Here is a 19497-nt window from a genome sequence, read left to right on the forward strand (position 1 = left end):
AGTCTGTACATACATCAATTGAGCAAAGCACCCTTATACATTCGTTGCACTCATCATTCTCATAATTCACCTTCCACTTGGGTTCCTGGAATCAGCTCGGTTTCCCTCTTTTTTCCCCCATCCCCTTCCCTCCCCGATCCCACCCCTGGTCCCTTGATAGTTTATAAATAATTATTATATCTTATCTTACACTCCCCGGCGTCTCCCCTCACCCGCCTCCCCATTGCCCATCTCCCAGAGAGGAGGTTACACATAGATCTCCGAGATCGGTTCTCTCCTCTTGGTTTCTTTCCCTTCTTTATGGCACAGTGTTCAGAGAGTGGTATGTATGATAGCAATGTGCTTAAATTGATGTAGATTTGCCTTGTGTCCAGCATGTAGTCTATCTTCGAACATGTGCCATGCGGGATTGAAAAGAATGTGAATTTATTTTGTATTTGAATGAAGAGTTCTGTGAATATCTCTCAGGTCAAATTGTCTCACTGTAGCGTTTAGATCTCTAGCCTCCTTGTTGAATTTCTTTCCCTGTGATCCATCTTTCTCAGAGAGCAGTGTATTGAAGTCACCCACTATAATTGTTGAGCCTGTGATTTCTTTTTTCATCTTTTGGAGTGTTTGGTTGACGTATTCCGCCGGCCTCTTGTTCAGGGAATATATGTTTAAAATGCTTACTGGTTCCTTGTCTACCATTCCCTTTAGCATTATATGTAGTGTTCCTCCTCATCTCTTTTTATGGTTTGCACTTTGAGGTCAATTTTATCCAAGATTGGGTTTGCAACTCCTTCTTTTGATTGCTGTTTTCTTGGTATGCTTTTCTCCAGCCTTTGAGTCTCAGCCTATTTTTTGTCTGTAGTCTTGAGATGTGTCTCCTGTAGGCAGCAGATTGATAGGTTGTGTTTTCTAAGCCAGTCTGCCAGCTTCAGTCTTTTAATGCCTGATTTCAGTCCACTGATAGTCAGGGTTATTGTGTCCATTTTTTGGACTCTGATGGCATGACTACTTTTATAATTCACTCCCTCTCTGTCCATGTGCTGTGGTGTGGCAGCTTGTATGTTGCTTTGATGCTGGGAAGCCGTGCCACTAGTATTTCAAAGACCGGAAGATCTCCCGGGGGCAAACAGGTTTTAGCAGCACTTTCTAACAAGACAGGTGAGGAGAAAAGGCCTGGCCGTCTCTTACTGAAAAATCAGCCAATGAAAACAGGATCCTGTGCAGTCTAGGACCTGACGATATTCCTAGGCGGATTAGACACTCAAAATACACAAACACCCACACCCACTGCCATCAAGTAGCTTCTGATTCAAAGTGACCCCATCTATAGGACAGGGTAGAATGGGGACCCCCGTGGGATCCTGAGACTGTCGCTCTTTACAGAAGAATGGAAAGCTTTGTCTTTCTTACTTGCAGAACAGCTGGCTGGGAGTTTTGAACTGCTGACCTCGTGGTGAGACGTCCCTTGTATAACTCCCATGCTACCAGGGCTGTCAGCACACACAGGGACCACAGTCGTGCACTGGGCATGCGCGGAAGGTTCACCCTGCTGTCCATTGGGTTGCATTGAGTTGGGCCGACTTGGTGGCTCACTGCAACCTAACGACTCCATGGCACCTGGTATAGGCAGCAGCACGTGACTGCTGAGGGACACACGTCATGCCCCTGGATTTGCTCACGTTACAATGGAGCTCATAGCGACGTTCAGCTACATGCTTATTTGGCCGTTGTTAAACTAAAGGACACACGAAACAGTCTGCAGGGGGTGTGAGAGCAGAGGGTCCTTGTGCCTTCTGCCCAGATTAATCCCTCTTCTTAACCTAAAAGTGCTCTAGGAAATGCAGTCGTATTTAACCCTATGACGCCGAGTGGGACGTTTTCATAACATTTAATTAAATGCATATATTAATATATACATTGGTAACTACGAAAGTAAAGAGTAAGAACAAACAAATTTCCTGAAGTTAAAAATTCAAGCGTGATAGGGTTAAAAACCAGGATGCCTACCAAACGGGAAAAGTAAGCTGCAGAGCATATGTGAGCGTGAGCAGGCATCCCCAACCACTGGGCTGGTGGTGGGTATCAGGAGGTGGTGGTTGTCAGGTGCGTCGATCGGTTCCTCGGTGCAGCGGGAGCCTGAGCACAGCAGCACGAAGCAGCACTGCCTGGCCTGCACCATCGCACAAGGGCTGCTCACCTAGAGCCTGTTGTTGCGGCCACGGCCTAAGAGCCTTTTGGCGTTTGTGAATTCCTCTTCCTGTAAGACGTTCGGGCCAGGGCTGTGTGGACCATTTGCAGGGAGGGAGTCTGAGGCCTGTCAGCCCACGCTACTGTCATGCGATACATAGCGAGCTTTTATTAAAAAAAAAATTAAACGGACCCCACTTTATTTAAAGCACCGTCCTTTTTCCCCCTGAGCTCTCCCTTCCGATCCAGTGTTCAGGAGATCCATCCTCGGTAAAACCAGCTTCATGTGGCCTCTAGATGTTTTCCTTAAGAATCCGAAGGAGCCATGGCCTTATTTATTCCTTGTTCTCTACAAGCAGGGGTGGGGGTGTTTCATTTGTTTTTCAGGTGTAAGTTTCTGGGAACTGGGTGGCAAGTCATTTGGGTCAGCCGAAGGAGAGGACTCTGTGGTCCCCTTTGAGTCCCCCGTGCGGTGTCAGACCCATCCCGTCAGTGAGTCGTTGTGCAGACAGGAGCCTCTGGATGGGGGACTGCGCACAAACAGGAAACACAGCCTTGCCCGTGCAGCTACCAGATGGCCGTTGGGTGTCCCTGGCAGCAGGGCATTTAAGGAAGGTTCTGGAGGTCCAGCCCCTTCTGAAGGGTCTTGATGGAGGAGTTCTGGAGTGTGGAGCACGGAGCAGGTGGGGGCGATCAGGGCTGGCTCTTCCCGTCTGCTTTCCTGTGTCACATACAAAAGACAGTCTCCTCATCACAGCTGTCCTCCTGTCCAAAGGATGATCTGACCAGGAGGCCCTCACTTCATCTCCGTGAGAGTTGGGACAAAAGAAGGCCCAGCTCCTGAGAGGTAAGTAACCCACGTCACCCCAGCGGACTGGATGGAGCGGTGGCACGGTGGTTTTGAGGAGGCAGACTCGCTTGTGGACAAGAAGGCCTGCGGCCTAATTGCTACCCAACTGGAAAGTTGACATATCTGTGGAGAAAGGGCAGTTCATCCCGGAGACCTAAGAAGCGGGGGAAAAACAAAAGAACAGAGGTCATTAAGGGAGAGGTGGCCTGGCCCAGGCATCCCCACTTGGGTCCATGTCCCTTTGACAATCTCTCTCGGAGAACGGCCTCGCTTGCCCACCTTTCTGGTCCCCTAAGGAACAGTCTTCAGGGAGGGAACTTGGCCGCACCAGACCCCAGGCATCTCTGTCTTGTCTGCCCAGACCTCTGCACCCTACTACCAGTTCACCCGCGGCAGTCTGGATGGTCTAGTTGTCTAGGGGTGCTGATCACCTTGAACCCTCCCCAAGAGTGAAGACCCCTGGGGACTGACTCGCCAGGTTTGTTTTGGAATCTGGGAGGCTGAGGGGATGGTTCCAGGCCTGAGGTACCCATGAAGGTGTCCTGTCTCCCCAGGCATGGCCCCTGTGTCTCCTTGTGAGTGTCCACAGCTCCTGGTGTTGTTGTGAAGACGTGGCTCCATTAGTGGGGGCAAGCACTCTGGGACAGTTATGCAGTGTGCACATGTAAATCATGATCATCTCTTTTCTTACACAAGGTCATGCATGTATACCCTTTGCAAAACATGATGTGCTTGGAGGGATGAAGAAGCAGGGGGGAGATGACAGTTAAGCTCAAGAGAAATACCAGAGTGGCACCCCCCACCCCCATTTCTCTTCGGCTGATAATAGTGCAGCCTTACCCAGAGGGAGCACTAAGCTGGGAACTGAACTGTAACGCTGTGTGGTCCAGCAGGTGCTGCCTCTGTGTGACCCAGCCAAGCAGGGTTCTTGTTGAGTGGTCACGCAGGGGACTGGGGACCCTCCACTGGGAGCTCTCGCCACACAGCTGGTGAAGTTTCCATCGGCCTCAGTTGGCACACACCAACTCATGGGACACTGAGCCCCGACTTTGTTTTTCTGTGTGACTCAAGTGGCCCCAGCAGCCTCCGGTTGTTTCTGTTGGGGGGGGGAGGGTTAGCACCATGTTGATGTCGCCCTTCACAGTGGGGTGAATGGATATGGCTTCATTGAGGGCTGGGGGTCAGTGGGGGTGGGTGATGGGACAGGAGGACAATATGAGAGGAAATTGAATTAAGAGATCGGTGATTTTTTCCCCAAAAAACTTTTTAAATCCCATTGTATTCGTTGACCAGGGCATGATCATTGTAAGGTTGGTTTTTGTTTTTAACCTTTAACAACGCCTTTCCCTTTTAAAAAGAAGTATTGTGGTCAGTAATATGTATTCCACAACCCCGACCGCTCTGCGGCCTTCCCATAGGGAGTGCGGTGACATGAATTGCATCTGTCACGCTGCTCCGCCGTCACCCTTAGACTGCCCACCAGTTTTCATCGCAGCAGCCCCAGAACCACCCAGAGGCGGAGGGCACCATGGCCAGTAATGGCCATAATGGCCGTGCGGCCTTCTTTCATGGAGTCCTTCGCAGGACACCCAGCACTTGGCAGTTCCTAAGGCTTACCGGCACCACCCTGTAAGATGGGAACTGCCAAAGAAGTACAGCCGCCGTTTTACAGAGGAGGGAGGGAAGCTTCGAGAGTTCGAGGACGTTGCGCCCAGTGCAACAGGGTAATCACAAAAGGGCAAACATTGTGTGACCTTTCTTATATTTCAAAAAAACAAGCCAAACAGAACAAGACAAGCGGTGTACAAAGACCAACATTACCATGGTAGGAGGGGAAGGAGATGGGGTGGGGGGGTGGGGGTTGGAGGTCATGGTATTGGAAAAATCATTGATGGTAGGATCGTGTAGCCCGTTGTCATCATAAGAGTGGAGTTGGTAGAAGTTGTGTCTTAGATGTCCCCAAACAATGACCCAACGCTTACGAGTCGCCAACCAGACACATGGCATCTGGCTCCTGGGATGGAAGCGCCTGGTGGCGCTGTGGGACATCCCGGCTCATTGGCTAATGGTGGTGTTAGTGCCGCTTCGCTCCCTCCCAGTTCACTCTGCGGGCCCTGGGTCTTAGAGGCCTGCATGCAACCTTCTCGGGCGCAAAGCTGGTCTCTTCTCTTCAGGAGCCTCCAGGACGGTGGGGAGTCAGGAGAGAGAGGAGGGTAGGGAACGTGTGGCTGAGTGCCCCCGTGAACAACTACCTTCTTTGCCTGGGTACCACGACGGAACATTTGGCTCAACCATTCCGTAGAGCAGCGGTTCTCAACCTGTGGGTCATGACCCCTTTGGGGGGTGGGGGGGGTCGAATGACCCTTTCACAGGGGTCTCCCGGTTCATCACAGTAGCAAAATGACAGTGATGAAGTAGCAACGACAATAATGTTATGGTTGGTGGGGTCACCACCACATGAGGGACTATTCTTGAGGAGGGTGTATCAAGAAGGGAAGGGACCAAAAAGGGGTGGGAGAAGTCTCAATGCCGCACGCAACTCAGGGGTCCGGCTTTGCCTACTGAAATAGAAGATGGGGGTGCATCTTAGCGCGAGCTGTCCTTTCTCCTTTGGATCTTTCCGTGTTCTCTAACCCCATCCAGCCGACCACCGCATTGACGTTGCCCAGAGACGCAGGGGTGGGCGGAGGGCAAGACAGTGCCTGCTCCCGGTTAAGTGGGGTGCAGCCGTCTGTGGTCTCCTTGCCTGTACGTCCCCTATCCCTTTGCCCTGTCCCCCATTCTCTGAGTCATTTTCCCCACAAGGTTACCTACTCGGGTGCTTGGTGAAGACAGACAGGGCAGCGTGAGGGCACCGTGGACGGTATTGAACTATGACCACCTTATTTTCCTAGGACAGCGGTTCTCCACCTTCCTCACGCCGCCACCCTTTATACAGCGCCTCATGGGGTAGGGCCCCCCAACCATAACATTATGTTCTTTGCTATTTCATCACTGTCCTTTTGCCACTATGATGCATCGTCATGTCAATATCAGATAGGCAGGATGTATTTTCATGGTTAGAAATTGAACATCATTAGAGCATAGTGATTGATCACAAAAACAATATGTCACTCAATATTGTGAAATATTTATTTCTAAGAACAAAAGAATGCAATTTTGTCTTGAAGCATGGTGTAGCATGGGTAACGGTCTTCATGCCTGTCCGTACTTGTATGTGGGCGTCTGCATGTGGGCGGACCCGCCTAGAGACGGATAGAGGAGCCGTGCCTTGGTTCCTAAGACCATTGGAAATATCTGTTTTTTGATGGTCTTAGGCGACCCCTGTGAAAGGGTTGTTTGCCACACCCCCCCCAAAGGGGTGGCGACCCACAGGTTGAGAACCACTGCACTAGGTCCTTCGCATGATGCAGGGCATTGTCCCGTTCCTGTCTTTTGCCCTCACCTGACAGGGACTATGGATAGGAGAACAACCATGCTTTCACAGAGGAGGAAAGGGAAGCTTCAGGAGCCAGGGCCAGAGTCAGGGCCTGGGAGAGTTCAGCTTCAGAACCAGCACCCACGTCTCATTAACCGCCATGTACCGAGGGGGCTTTGAAAGGTTTGTAGCGGGGTAGGGGATCTGTCATTTTCCCATTCCATCCTGAACTTTTGGAAGCCCCTTAGGATACTGTGTGGAGGCCCTGGGTGGGACACACAGTGGATTCTCTGGCTACTAGTCAAAAGGCTGAAAGTTCTCATCCGCCCCGAGCCGTCTCCATGGAGAAGCCTGAAGATCTACTCAAAGTCTCATCAGTTACCTGTGTTATGGCCTTGAGGCTGCAGAGGATCCTGGAGCTCTCTTGTTTCTAAAATAGTGGCAAACCAGGTCACAGAGCAATCAACTGACAGGGACTCAAGCAGGTTAGAGGCAGGGGGCCTTCTGACACCCGCCCCTGTGGCTCCTAGAGCTGCGAAGAGATGTAGTTTGGAGCGTTGCTGTGAGCATCGGAAGCAAAAGCCCGAATCAGCAGGACAGGTTTGGAGAAAGCAGGAGCCATTTGACTTGGCTGGGGCTAGCACTAGACTTTGAAGACGAACTATAAGGGTCTGTTAGGCCCCTCCCCACCCCAGCACACACTTAATGTCCAGGTTCATTGTACAGAGAGCACCGTTGACTGGGAGGTAGCCTGGCCTGGTGCATTAGACAAACAGGTCTGATGGGCAGATTAGAGAAACAAATCCATGGACACACATGTGTATAAGAAGAGCAATTGAACATGGAGAAAACATCCCAACCCAGTCCAGTCCAAGGCTATCCATAAAGTCCTCTCCAGACTCATGAAACGCATGCAATGAAGCCAGATGCAGGATGATCACAAGCCAGTGGGTAGAGAGTCTTTGGATCCAGTGGCGTTGTAAGCATCTCAGCGCTGGCAGGGGTCTCTCTGTGGCTTCTCCGGCTTCTGAGGTCTGGTTGTGTTCATGTGGCTTGTCTTCTGCAAGGTCTCCCAGGGAGTAGCAGAGAGGTGTCTTCCGCCTCCAAGAAGGAAGAACCAGAATTCTCAGGAGAAGGCCATGCCCACACTGAAGTCTCATTGGCTAGCTCCAGATTGACAGCCTAGACTCCACCCCTTCACTCTTCATCCTTAAATTGACACCAGATTAGGTGACCACCACAGAGGTCTTCAGACTGGGCCCCTCTCCAGGTCAGGGCCTGCCCCTCTCGGAGCCCCCATTTCTGTGCAAATGTCAATGAGAAGTCCTTACCAGATAGGGTCTCCGTGGGAACGAAATCAGGGTGCTCAGGACACAATTGGCACGCGTTTGCAGGGCTGCTGGAATGGGTGGGGGAAAAGTAGGGTACAAAACCAGTAAGGATTTATTTCTCCAGTTCATGTGATTCAGGACTTCTTCCCCACGCTGCCCTTGCTCCATCCTCCCAGTACTGTTAGGGGGTGCGGGAGGGGTGTGGGGATGACTGATGGGTTAGATCCACGTTTGCATTTTATTTCCTGTCTTGAAAGGGGGGTGGGAGGAGGTGGAGAGGAAGTGAGTTTGTTCATATGCACTTGAAATCCTGATTCTCTCTGCAGGACAGCCCCTCAGCGCCCGTGACCTCAGATTAACCTCGCACTGCCTCAACTGTCTCTTGGCCACAAGGTCATTGAAATGGCCTTATAATAATAGACCCTCTCCAAAGAATATCGCACTGAATCGGCAAGACAAGTCTACCCAGTAGATAGACTTGTTCTGTCGAAAGCTGAAATTCAGGGAGGGGGAGTCACTTGTCTTGGGCCACGCAGCCAGCCAGTGGTGGCCCGTGATTCCCCGCCAGCTTCAGACCAAACCGCACCTGCTTTCAGGAACACCCCGGGCAGATCAAGACACTAAGGCTTGTACAGTCTTAGGGGGGAGGGGGTGTCGTAGGGGGAGGAGGGAACCTTTAAAGGAAAAACACCAAGCCCTGGCAATGATGATGACGATGATGATGATGATGATGACGACATAGGGGGCCTCACACTGAGCTGCTCACAACCCCCTCCCACCCCCACCTTCCCGGCCACTCTCCTGGGGAGAAAGATGAGGCTGTCTGCCTCCTGACAGTGTAGAGCCTGGGGAAACCTACTCTGTCTGTCCATCCTTTTGGGTGCCACGGCAGGGGTTTTGGTTTTCTGGTTTAAAGAAAGTTTGAGGAAACTGCAGCGCTCGCCCCCCCCAAGAGCTGCACCTTCAAACCCTCCCTGGAAAATAACCCCTTGAAGTCCTCTCAAAGCGAAGTGGCGTGGCGGTTCTGCTTAACGAGTAAGGCATGTGTGCTGGGAGCTGACGCTCTTTAAAGGCCTGTGTGTGTGCGGGCAAAGGGACGGCAGCCACTGGGCGCATTAGCCAGGCCCTTGAGGGACAGTGCGCTCGCGCTGACGGGGCAGAGACAAGGACGCAGCGGTTGCACGAGGAGAACCTCGTGAGCGGTGGCATTGAACTGTGTGCCCTGTGCGTCCAGTGGGCTCATGGACCGTGCCAGTCGCAGTCCTCACAAGCCATACGGAGATCGGAAGGCGTTAAACGGTGCCCGGAGACCGCGGACCGTTGGCCTGGAAAGAGATACTATTAGAAGGTTGTGGGAGAGACCCGTGAAACAGAACTCATCATAAAATAGGACCAGGGTTCCTGGTCGGCTCGAGACGGTGGACCCCAGAGATGGCTGGGACCCCTAGTCACTGTCAGGGGTGGAATCGAACCCGCCCCGGGGCTCCATTTTCAGCCGAGTGACAGGTCGCTGTGAGGAACAATAACGCCAACAAGGCGCACACACCTGAGCGGAGCCAATCGTGTGAGGCCCGGAGAGCAGCCCTTCCTTGTGGACAAAGTTCGGGATGGTTTGGGACAGGAGGAGGAAGAGAAACCGGAAACGCTGGAGGAAGTGGGGTGAGGTAGGTTACATTGTGGGAATTGCCGTCAATGGCCAAGAATAAAATGCGTCCGAGCCGCGGAGTGGAAACCGATGGTGTGCTCTGTAAATCATCCCCCCTCACAGTGAAGCCATCTTCAATCAGTCCCGGTCCTGGAGCTCAGCGAGTGGTCACCAACTGGATTCGAGGCTCCTTTAAGATCAGCAATGCCCCGTCTGGTACAGAGTTAGGTATGGAGGGGGTATCTGTGTAGATACTGAATTGAAATCACAAACTATCCGGGGGTGCGGGGTCAAAGGGAGCTGATGTTCAGGAGTTCCAGAAGGGAGTGTAGCCATTGTACAATGCTGCTCCGTGGGATGGTTGGATGTCTGTCTGTCTGAGCTCCAACAAAAAAATGGTCTTGAAAAAAATTTTTTTAATAAATGCCAAGAAAATATGTAAAGCGGAAACCATCACAATCCAATCATCAGAGAATCCAGAAAAGTGACCCACACTCACCTACTTCACTGAGTCGATTCCGACTCACAGTGACCCAGGAGGACAGGGTAGAACTGGCCCTGTGGGTTTCTGAGACTGAAATTCTTTACGGGAGGAGAAAGCCTCTTCTCTGTCCTGTGGGTCTGCGATGGTTTCCCGCTGCTGGCTTCTGTCAGCAGCCCAGCGAGTACGCACTCTGACACCCCACTTTCCTCTCTAATACCCTCTCCTTAGGCCTTCTGGCGGCATCCTCTTGGACCGCCTCTCCATGTGGCGATGATGATTTTACAGCATTTTTCACAGAGGAGAGAGAAATACCATGCAGAATTCTTCTAGCATGAGTCGTTGGAGATTATTTTCTTATCGACAGTTTAGAAAAGTTTATTTTAGCTTTCCAGCTTCCTGTTGGAAATGTCCTATACGTATTAGGATTGTGTTCAGCTCTGGGGCCACCTCCCGAGTTTTTCAGCTAGGAACCGGAAGGCCTTAGGACCTGTCGTGTGTTTCTGCTGCAGTGATTGGACATGGTCTTTGCACTGGTGAAACCTCGTACCCCATTGTGCGCAGTGAAGTATCCTCTTCATTAATAGTATTATTATTCGTGTCCAACCAGCACAAAATCTTAAATCTTTCCCAGGACCACTTGCCGTCTCTTACCACTGGAGATGGTTTGGAGATGGCTGACATGAATGAAAGATTCACAGTGGAGAGTCCTTTTCCATAACTCCATGACCTTTTAACAGGAACGCATTACTTCTCACTGGGGGAGAGGCAAACAAATGACCAGCGGCATCAGGCTGACGGATGAGGATGAGAAGGGACATTGGACTGACTCCTCAGGGGGTGGCTGGGGTCTGGGGTCTGGCAGCAGCATTCACCAGCCCCGCTGCCATCACTTTAATGCTGGTATTGGAGTCGCTATGAGTCCAGACAGAGCCACTCGATGGCAGCGGGCGGATGGCCCTAGAGTGGACACACAGGATAGCAAGGCAGTCTGTGAGCGAGGGCAGGTGCAAGCTACAGGGAGGTAGAGAGCCCCACCCCGCAGCTACGTGTCCACTAGGCCAGCCACAGCTGTGGGGGCTGGTAAGAAATACCGAATCTGGGCCGCGCCCAGCACTACAGAGCCAGTTCCCCAGGTGACTGTGTGCAGGTGATGATGGCCCGGAAGTGCTGCATTTGAGACTTCTGCAAGAACTTCCTGGCCGCACCCGCCCTGCCCCAGCTAAGCAGTTGGCTGCTTCTTCCTCCCCGGGCCCTAGCCTTGGGAATGGGGTCTTCCCGCAGGCAGTCATCCTATTGTATTGGTTATTCCATCTCCCCTCTCACTGGACCAGTGGTGGGAGGGGTGGGGTGAGGGGTATTCCTGTTGGATTTCTAGCTTCTGACGGTGGCAGGACGTTGGGCGGGCACCCTCCGTATACCAAAAGCTTTGCCCCTTTCATGTCATCTCGTCCTCCCTTCACACTTGTGGCTGGAAGACCAATGTCTCCGTTTTTAGATAGAAAAACCGAGGCTTGCTTAAGCGGTTGGTGGTGGTCTGTGTGAGTCCGCTGCAGAGCCTGGCGGCCCTACGGAACAGGGTGTGAGGTTAGACTCTTTACGGGAGACAAGCACCAGGTCTTTGGGGTTAGCTGAGCGCTTGACCCTTGCTCCAGCATGGCTCTGTCCTGAACGATAGGCCTCCGGCCCAGGGGTTCTTGATTCCAAAGGCTTCATTGAGCAGAGCTCAGCCAGCATTTGTGTGTGACTTACTCCCCTGACTGACCGATTGACTCATTCGGAGCACATACTAGGGGGCTTCGAAATGCTCACGGGAGATGGGAGCGAAGGGGTCCTGGAATCACGAATGCTTCTTTCTTGGGTCACGGAGAGGGAGATGTGCGATGGGATCTACTTCCAGTGACTTTTCTCCAATCAGATCAGGGCAGGTAAGGAGCTGGCCTGCAGTCAGCTTCCAGGGGCTGGGAGCTGGGCTGCCTGGAGGCCTCGCAGACCTGTGCAGCCTTGGTGACATCACTGCTTGGGAGTGGAAGGTGACAGGCAGTCCTCTGACACATCAATGAAACCATGGGTTTGACATCAGAGATGGGGGGGTGGGGGAGGGCTTAAAAACCTCAAAAATGCTTTCTTTTCCTGGAGGAATTTCCCTTTCGGGTCATTCATTCCTCTGCCAGGGAATCCAGGAAGCCTGCAGCCTGTGGTCAGTAGTGACCCCCCCACCACATCCCCCGTCTGGTTTCCCTGGGGCTCACCCCCTCTTCTTGCTGACTCCTCACCAGGCCTGGAAGTGCAGCAGGCTTTTCTCTTGGGTAAAGTCTTACCATCGGGCTGCCAGGGCCTGCCCAGCTCCAGTCTCTTTGGCATCGTCAGGAAAGCTGGATCCTGGATCCAGAGATCTGTTTATGTCCTGACCCCGCCACTTCCTAGCTGTGTGACCCTGGCAGGCCCTGTCACCTCTGGTCACCTCATCCATGACGTGACGGGAGGTGAACGTGAAGATGGAAGGACTTCTCACAGGGCACTTGGAACCATGCCAACCACACGATATTTGCATGCAGCCACTGCTGCTGGTATTATTGGGAAAGGCAGGGCAGTTGATTGATAACTAGAGGAGACATGAGTGAGTTTGTGCTGTTTCTCTGTCCATTTCTTCCAGACAGACAGACCCCTGGATTTGTATGAATTCTCGATTATCCATGCTCTCGAGGGCTTAAGGTGGGGGGGGGTGCACTGCAAATGAGTGAATATATGAATAAATTAGAAAGCTTGAGCTCTCCCTCTGACCACGAAATTATTATAATGACTAAACATGACTCAATCGATGACTGCTTTGGGACTCGCCACAACCAGTCCAGGAGCGAGGTGGCCCTGCGAGAATTCTCAGCCACTGGGAAGGACAGTTTTTCCTCCTAGAGACAGTTCACCGCCGACATTTCCTGCCCATCGAGCCTGATCCCACTGGCGGAGATGCCACGTGACGGAAGGGAACATCTCCGGTCTCCAAGGCTGTGCATCTGTATAGAAGCAGACCCCCCCCCACGCCACGGGTCTCTGGGGTGGAGCAGCTGCCCCGTTCCGTATGTCTCACGAACCTTGGACCTGTTCTCAGGAAACACAGACTCAATGCACTGCCGGCTCCTTGACGTGGACTCTCAGCGACCTCACAGCGCGGAATAGACTAGCCCCTAAGGGCTCCTGCGACTGCCAGTCAGCAGCTGGGACATTCGAACCGCTGAGCCTGGGGGCAGCAGCTCAGAGTGTAGCCCACCAGGGCTCCTTGGTAACGGGGAGGGTCAGCAAGGAGGAAGACCCTCCACAAGATAAGTGGACTCAGTGGACTCAATAACAGTCGTGAGGCCGCTGCCCCAGGACCGGCAGTGTGTCACTGTGTTTTACACAGGGTCAGAACCGGCCAGACCGGAGGCCACCAAACACCACTGCTGGCTATTTAAGAGTCAGGAGTTCAACCAGTGCACCCCCAGGGCCCCTTTGTTTGTGGATGGGCCTGGATAAATTCCCTAAGGAGGTGCAACCGGTGCGACCAGGGGAGGGGAGCGATCCCTGACTAGGTCTTGTGGTCCTCCGCCCTTGGCTGTTCCCAGGTCTCCCGGGGAACAGGGATGCACGCAGAGCCTGGGCCCCACAACTAAGCTTCTGACATTGAGGCTGGGGACTAGAAGCGCTGTCACAGTTCCCGACTACTCTTGCCGAGCAGTCAATGGATAGGCCTAACAGCAGGGCATGCGCGATGGACCACCTGTAGCATCTCACCAAACCTGCTGCCCTCGTCTCCATTGCCGACTCCATAGCAACCCAGTAAGACAGGGCCTGCCTGCTCCAGAGTGACTTTTTACAGAAGTAGAAAGCCTCGGCTTTCTCCCAGGGCGGCTGGTGGCTTTGAACTGCTGACCTTGCTGTTAGCAGCCCATCTCGTAATCATCATGCCACCTGGGCTCCTGTCACCTTTAATGGGCACAGTAAAACTTGGGAAAGCCAAACCAAAGCAGACTCTCTGCCATCAAATCCATACCGTCTCCTAGCCAGCCTATAGGGCAGGGTAGAGCTGCCCCGTTGATTTTCCAAGAGTGTCACTGTTGATGCAAGTAGAAAACCCCGTCTCTCTCCAGAGGAGCACCTGGTGGTTTTGAACCGCCAACCTGTTGAGTTACAGCCTGACACTTCCGCCACAATGTCTGTAAAAGGCAGAAAGCCCCAATTTTTTCCCATGGAAGTGAGCCGTTGAAAAATGTCGCGGCGGCTTTATACTGTCAAAGGCAGGAAAGTCGGGGAGACCGAAGCAGAGCCAGGGCAGGTTCTCTGGTGTCATGTATCTTCTCCCCATTTCACAGGGAGCAACGCCGAGGTGAGACAAAACCAGCCAGCGTTGGACAGCAGGGCCTGCTGTCATCTTGGCCAGGAGCCCTGCAGTGGGCCTAGTGATTCGTAGGAGTTGGTTGCTAACCGAAAGGTCAGCAGTTCGAAACCACCAGCCACTCCTGGAGAGAAAGACCAGTCCTTTACTCCCATAAAGAATTGCACCGGTGGGAGGGGGGAGTGGGATGGACGCACAGGGGCAGTTCTGCCCTGTCGGGTTGATGAGCCCTGGGAAGGACTCCATGCGGTGAGTGTGGTTTGTTTTGGGGCGTGAGTCTAGAGGCCCAGCTCATTTATTATGCGGTAGTCCACGGGAGGCCAGCCTGAAGGACTCTTCCCAGAAATTGAAATTAAGATTGTTCCACTCAGATGTAAACTATAAAATCGATGCATAATGGGTCAGAGCAAAGATATGCAAACGGACTTAGTGAAACACAAAGGCTGCCGAAGCCCCAGGAAGGCCGAACCTTAACCCCTGGCCTCTATTAACATTTCTAAAGGAAGAATGCAATGCGTACGTGGGGTGGGAGGGCGCCGGCCGGTAGTCGTGGGGACTCTGCCGAGGCTGCGGAGGGGTCTAGCTTGCAGACCCTGAGAGGCCGCGTTGTGGCTGAGCCAGCATGAACTCTCTTGGCTTCCTGTCCCACCCTCTGGCCTGACTTGTGTTTCCTTTGGAGCCTCTCCCTCTTCACTTACCCCCCAAACGCTCTGGGAATGCCACTGCCCCTAGGGGCCCTTTCCACTCCCTGCCTCCACTGCTCCGCCTGCGAGCTGTCAAGGCCCCCTGGCTTCAAGGTTAAGGGCAGAGGTAGGTTGTCAGATGTAGCAGGGGGACTTAGCTGTGGGCCTTTTAAACAAACACATGCCCAAACCCAAAGCAAACCAAACTCGTGGCCACAGGTCAATTCTGACTCAGCGTAACCCTACAGGACAGGGTAGAGCTGCCTCTGAGTTTCCGAGACTCGGGCTGTACGGGGAGCAGAAAGCCTCAGCTTTCTTCCATGGAGCAGCTGGTGGTTTCGAACAGCTGGCCACGGGGTTAGCAGCCCAACCTGTACCCCACGATGACACCAGAGCTCTCAAGTAGATTCTGACCCGTGTTGTGGTTGTTCGGTGCCATCCAGCCCGTCCTGACCCCCAGCGACCATGCACACAACAGAGGGGACATGAGCTGGCCCTGCACCGACCTCACAATGGCTGCTGGGCCTGGCTCAAGGTGGCAGCCACTGTGTCCGTCCGCCTGGCTCATGGGGACCCTACGTGGAGTCTCATCTGTTCCCTCCGTGCGGCTGGTGGGTGTGACCTCACTTGACCGAGTCCCAGGGCTGCTAACGGGCCGTACAAATCATGGTAATCCTTAGTTTCAGTGTTCTCACCCATGAAATGGGACAGTCATATGGTTAGGTTTCTGGAGCGGGTCGTACCTCGGTCCTTGGCTTCGCCCGCTGAGGCGCATTTTGTCACTCAGGTCAGTTTTTATGAAGGACGGGAAAAGGTCCAGGTTTTACGGTCTCAAAAGGGCACGGCGCACTATTTCTGGAAAGCGTGCCAAGCTGCATGTGTGTGTTGTGGTTGTGGGGGGGGAGGCTCACAACTGGGCAGGAACCACCAATGGGAAAGAAACACCCACAGGGGTGGAAACTGGGGACTCCCCAGAGGCCGAGAGGTCAAGCCCATGTGGGCCCTGAGGGGGCAGGCAGGCAAGTGCAGGCCCCTCACTCAGAGGCCCTCCAGACAGCATGTCCCCCAGCAAGGGCAGAGCAGAAGACATTGGCGGCAGGCCAAGTGGGGTGCCAAGAGAGCATGCTGGGGCGTGCTCCCTGCCTTTATTCGCTGCCGCCGCCCCCCCCTGGCTGGGGGGGCATGGCTGGAGGTATTGGTTGACCTCATAGCTGAGTTGGGTCCAGCTGTGTGATGTCATTTGCTGGTGCCCAAGGTGGGCGTGTCCGAGGGCTTGGATTTTCCTGGGCCTGGGGGGTCCTAGTGTTCAAGGGTTGCCTGGTTTCTTTCCAAGCTCCTCTCCGGAGCCTTAGCCGGCCTGGAAGGGACAGCCCCCCCGTCCTTCCATCTAGCTACCTAACAGTACTACTAGTATTGCCACGAGCCTGAGGAGTACAAGGTAAGGTAAATACCTGGTAAATGTCACTTGTGTATTAGATCCACCTGCTAGAGGGCTTCCCTCCACTTCTTGGGGACCTCAAAGTTTCCCCCCGGATCTGTTCCCCCATTTTAACCCTATCAGAGGAAATAGAAATACGCTTCCATTGAAGTCCCAAAGCCAGAAACTTGAGTATCATCCGGGCCGCCCCTCTGTCACAGTCCGGTACTCGCTCCCCCTCGCTCTCATTTCTTCTGTATTTCTTTTATATAAGCTGCCCTGGGAACGGCTCACTAGGTTTGGGCAAGAACCTGTTATCGACTTTCTGCTTTGTTGTTGTTGGTCGCTATTTAGTGGCTTCTTACTTTTGGCAACCTCATGCCCAGATGCCTGACTACTCAGGTTCTTTCTTGTCTAGATTAAAGCCCTCTCTTTTATGGCTCTCCTTTCATATACAGCTTGAACTCTGCCCTGCGGCCTCAAGCCCTTTACTGATGGGCTCTGCCTTCGAACCCCCCCACCCCCCACTCCTGCCACCCTCCCACCTCAGGTTCATCCTGCTGGCATGGCGGAACCACACACCAAGCAAGCCACGGCCTCACTTGTCCCTCCTGCTTCCCTCTCTCCTCCTCACTTGGCCATTTCCCACTCAAAATACAGCTCAGGCCACATCGTCAAGCCCTCCCTGGGAGAAGGCGACGCAGACACACCTGGCGGGGGAAGCAGGTGTCCTTCTCCAGGGTTTCTGTGTCTGCCCAGTGAAACTGTGAGGCCTCCATGGTCCCCAACTCTCCCTGAGCATTCCTGGGTGGCCGGCATATTGCAGACTTCCGTGGGAGACTCTCTTAGGAAGGTTTTACATTTGTGGAGTCTGGGTGTTCCTTCGGAGCCAGCCGTGGGAGGGCCGGGGTTAAAGTGCTGGGCTGCCCCTGGAAGGTCAGCCGTTTGGATCCACCAGCTAGCTGTCCCATGGGACGAAGCCGTCGCAGTCGGCCTCCCTGAAGATGACCACCTACATCACATGGTACACTCAGAGCCTGTCCGGCTGTGGTGCTTGGGGAGGGGGATTGTTCTGAAAAGCACGTAAGCAGCCATCTAAGGTACAACCATTGATCTCACCCCATCCAGAGAAAGAAAGCCAGAGACACACAGAAACCATGATTACTGTGAACTGATGGACCACGTCCCCACTCTGAGACCAGAAGAACTAGATGGTGCCAGGCCACTGCTGCCATCTGCTCTGAAAGGGATCCTCATTGGAAGGTCCTAAATAGAGAAGGGGAAAGATAAAACGCTACACCCCGAGAGACTGATGGAGCCACAAGAGACCGTGGCCCGCAGTCACCCTTCAGGTCTGGACCTGAGATCTTTCTTCCCTGTGGCTCAGTTGTCAGCCAACAAAACAACTCAGTGCCATCAAGTCAGTTCTGGCTCTTGGTGACCCTGGAGGTCAGGGTAGAACTGCCCCTGTGGGTTTCTGCGACTGTGACTCCTGACGGCAGAAGAAAGGCTCATCTCCACCCCCAACTACCCACCGAGTGGTTTAGAACTGCCAACCTTTACCACTCCGCTCCTCAGCCCAACAATAGACAGGATGATGAGAGAGACGGTAACCCGACTGAGGCACACACTTGCTCTCCAACAACTGACTATTAGGATCAAGAGGGCAGCATTCACCCCAGGATTTTGTTCAGAAGGGTTGGGAAAAAGGCAGAATAGAGGCAGGAAACAGAAGTGGGAAATGGGTTGCACTGAGAAGATTGCAAGGAATGAGACGAACCAGGAACCAGAAAGTGCCCTGTAAACGTTCCCCCACCCCACAATAAAAAGTCACATCATTCGACTTGTATGCGGTCCCCTAGGGGGGTGATGAGTCAGGATCCACCCCCTGGACAGAGGTATGTGTTCTTGGTCTTCGTTTCCGAGAGCACAGTGGCAAACACATTCCACTGGACCAGTCTTATGAGCAGATGAGCTTCATGCGGCTATAGGTGAGCAAGCACTTCCCACTGGGCAGGCCCTGAAGATGGGCAAGGGGGAGCTGAGCGGGAAGGGGGTGGTTCCCCCTTTGATCCAGGAAGATCAGGAAAAGCCGCTCTGAACAGGAAAAACTGAGCAGCCTGGGGAATACAAGAAAGGCACCAAGGGAGGAGTGGTTTCCAAGTGGAGGGAACAGCCAGGCCTAGGAGTTAGGAGCCCCATTCCACAGACGAGGAAGTCAAGTCGAGATAGGGCGTCCAAAGCCCCGGGGTAAGCGGCGGCCCTGCTGGACCCCAAGCCCTGTAATGCGTCATTTATTTTTAACTGTTTCACTGGGACTTGGGGGCAAGAGCACACGACTTTCCCACTGGATGCTTCTTGGTGGCCGCCCCCACCGTGTCACTGCGCTCTCCCCGTTTCCTCCCCGTGTTTCCCGTTTCCCTGGGCCTTCTTCCCCATTGCTTCCTGCCGGTCCGCGTGTGCAGCAGGGCAGAGGCTGCCCTTTGGCCTATGTGGTTGATTGTTGTAAGCGTGCACATGTCCTTGGTATTCTTAGTTGACCTTATAGACCTGTCTATTGTTGGGCTGAAAGCTGATCCAGGGGTGAATGCAGTTCCTGGCTTGAAGGGCGTCTGAGGGCTGCAGTCTCCGGGATTTCGTCAGTCTCTAGCTATCAGGCCCGGAAGCCCGCTTTGTTGCTTTGTTTTGTTTCTTAAGTGATTTTGAATGTTGTTCTACATTTTCCTCCCCATCTGAGGACCCGGCGCTGCGATCCCAGGCAGAGCGGTCCGTAGCAGTGGTGGCTGGGCACCCTCTGGTCCTCCTGGTCTCGGGGTCGTGGAGGCGGAGGTCTGCATGGTCCATCAATCCAGTGGGCTCTTGTCCCCACGGGCCTGTGCTTTTCTCGACTCGTCACTGCTGACCACCCCTCCGTGTGTGTAGGCGCCGGAGGCGTGTTTGATCAAGCAGCCCTCTCACTGGGGTTGGCTCCTCCGGTCAAGCAGAGCACGAGCTAATGAGTTAACTTGGTAGCCACTTGGGGACTCAGTTTACCTGTCTGGCGCATCAATTGCTGTGGTGTGCCCGAGAGCCAGTGAGATTGTGTCCATTCTCCATTCTCCCCTCCGGGCAGCATCAGAAGA

General features: G+C 53.5%; 1 long non-coding RNA gene across 2 annotated transcripts in view; it reads left to right on the plus strand.

The window, feature by feature from the left end:
* LOC142452944 (uncharacterized) overlaps positions 1-19497 on the plus strand; it is a 97124-nt gene that overhangs the window by 63628 nt on the left and 13999 nt on the right. The window contains exon 1 of one of the 2 annotated variants that reach the window (XR_012785354.1): positions 18310-18366. The exons of the other annotated variant lie outside the window; for it this stretch is intronic. This is a non-coding gene — a long non-coding RNA (uncharacterized LOC142452944). Of the gene's footprint in view, positions 1-18309; positions 18367-19497 lie in introns of those variants that run through there. 2 annotated transcript variants of the gene reach the window in all.

The sequence above is a fragment of the Tenrec ecaudatus genome, chromosome 7, assembly GCF_050624435.1.
Source record: "Tenrec ecaudatus isolate mTenEca1 chromosome 7, mTenEca1.hap1, whole genome shotgun sequence".
Classification (NCBI taxonomy): Eukaryota; Metazoa; Chordata; class Mammalia; order Afrosoricida; family Tenrecidae; genus Tenrec; species Tenrec ecaudatus.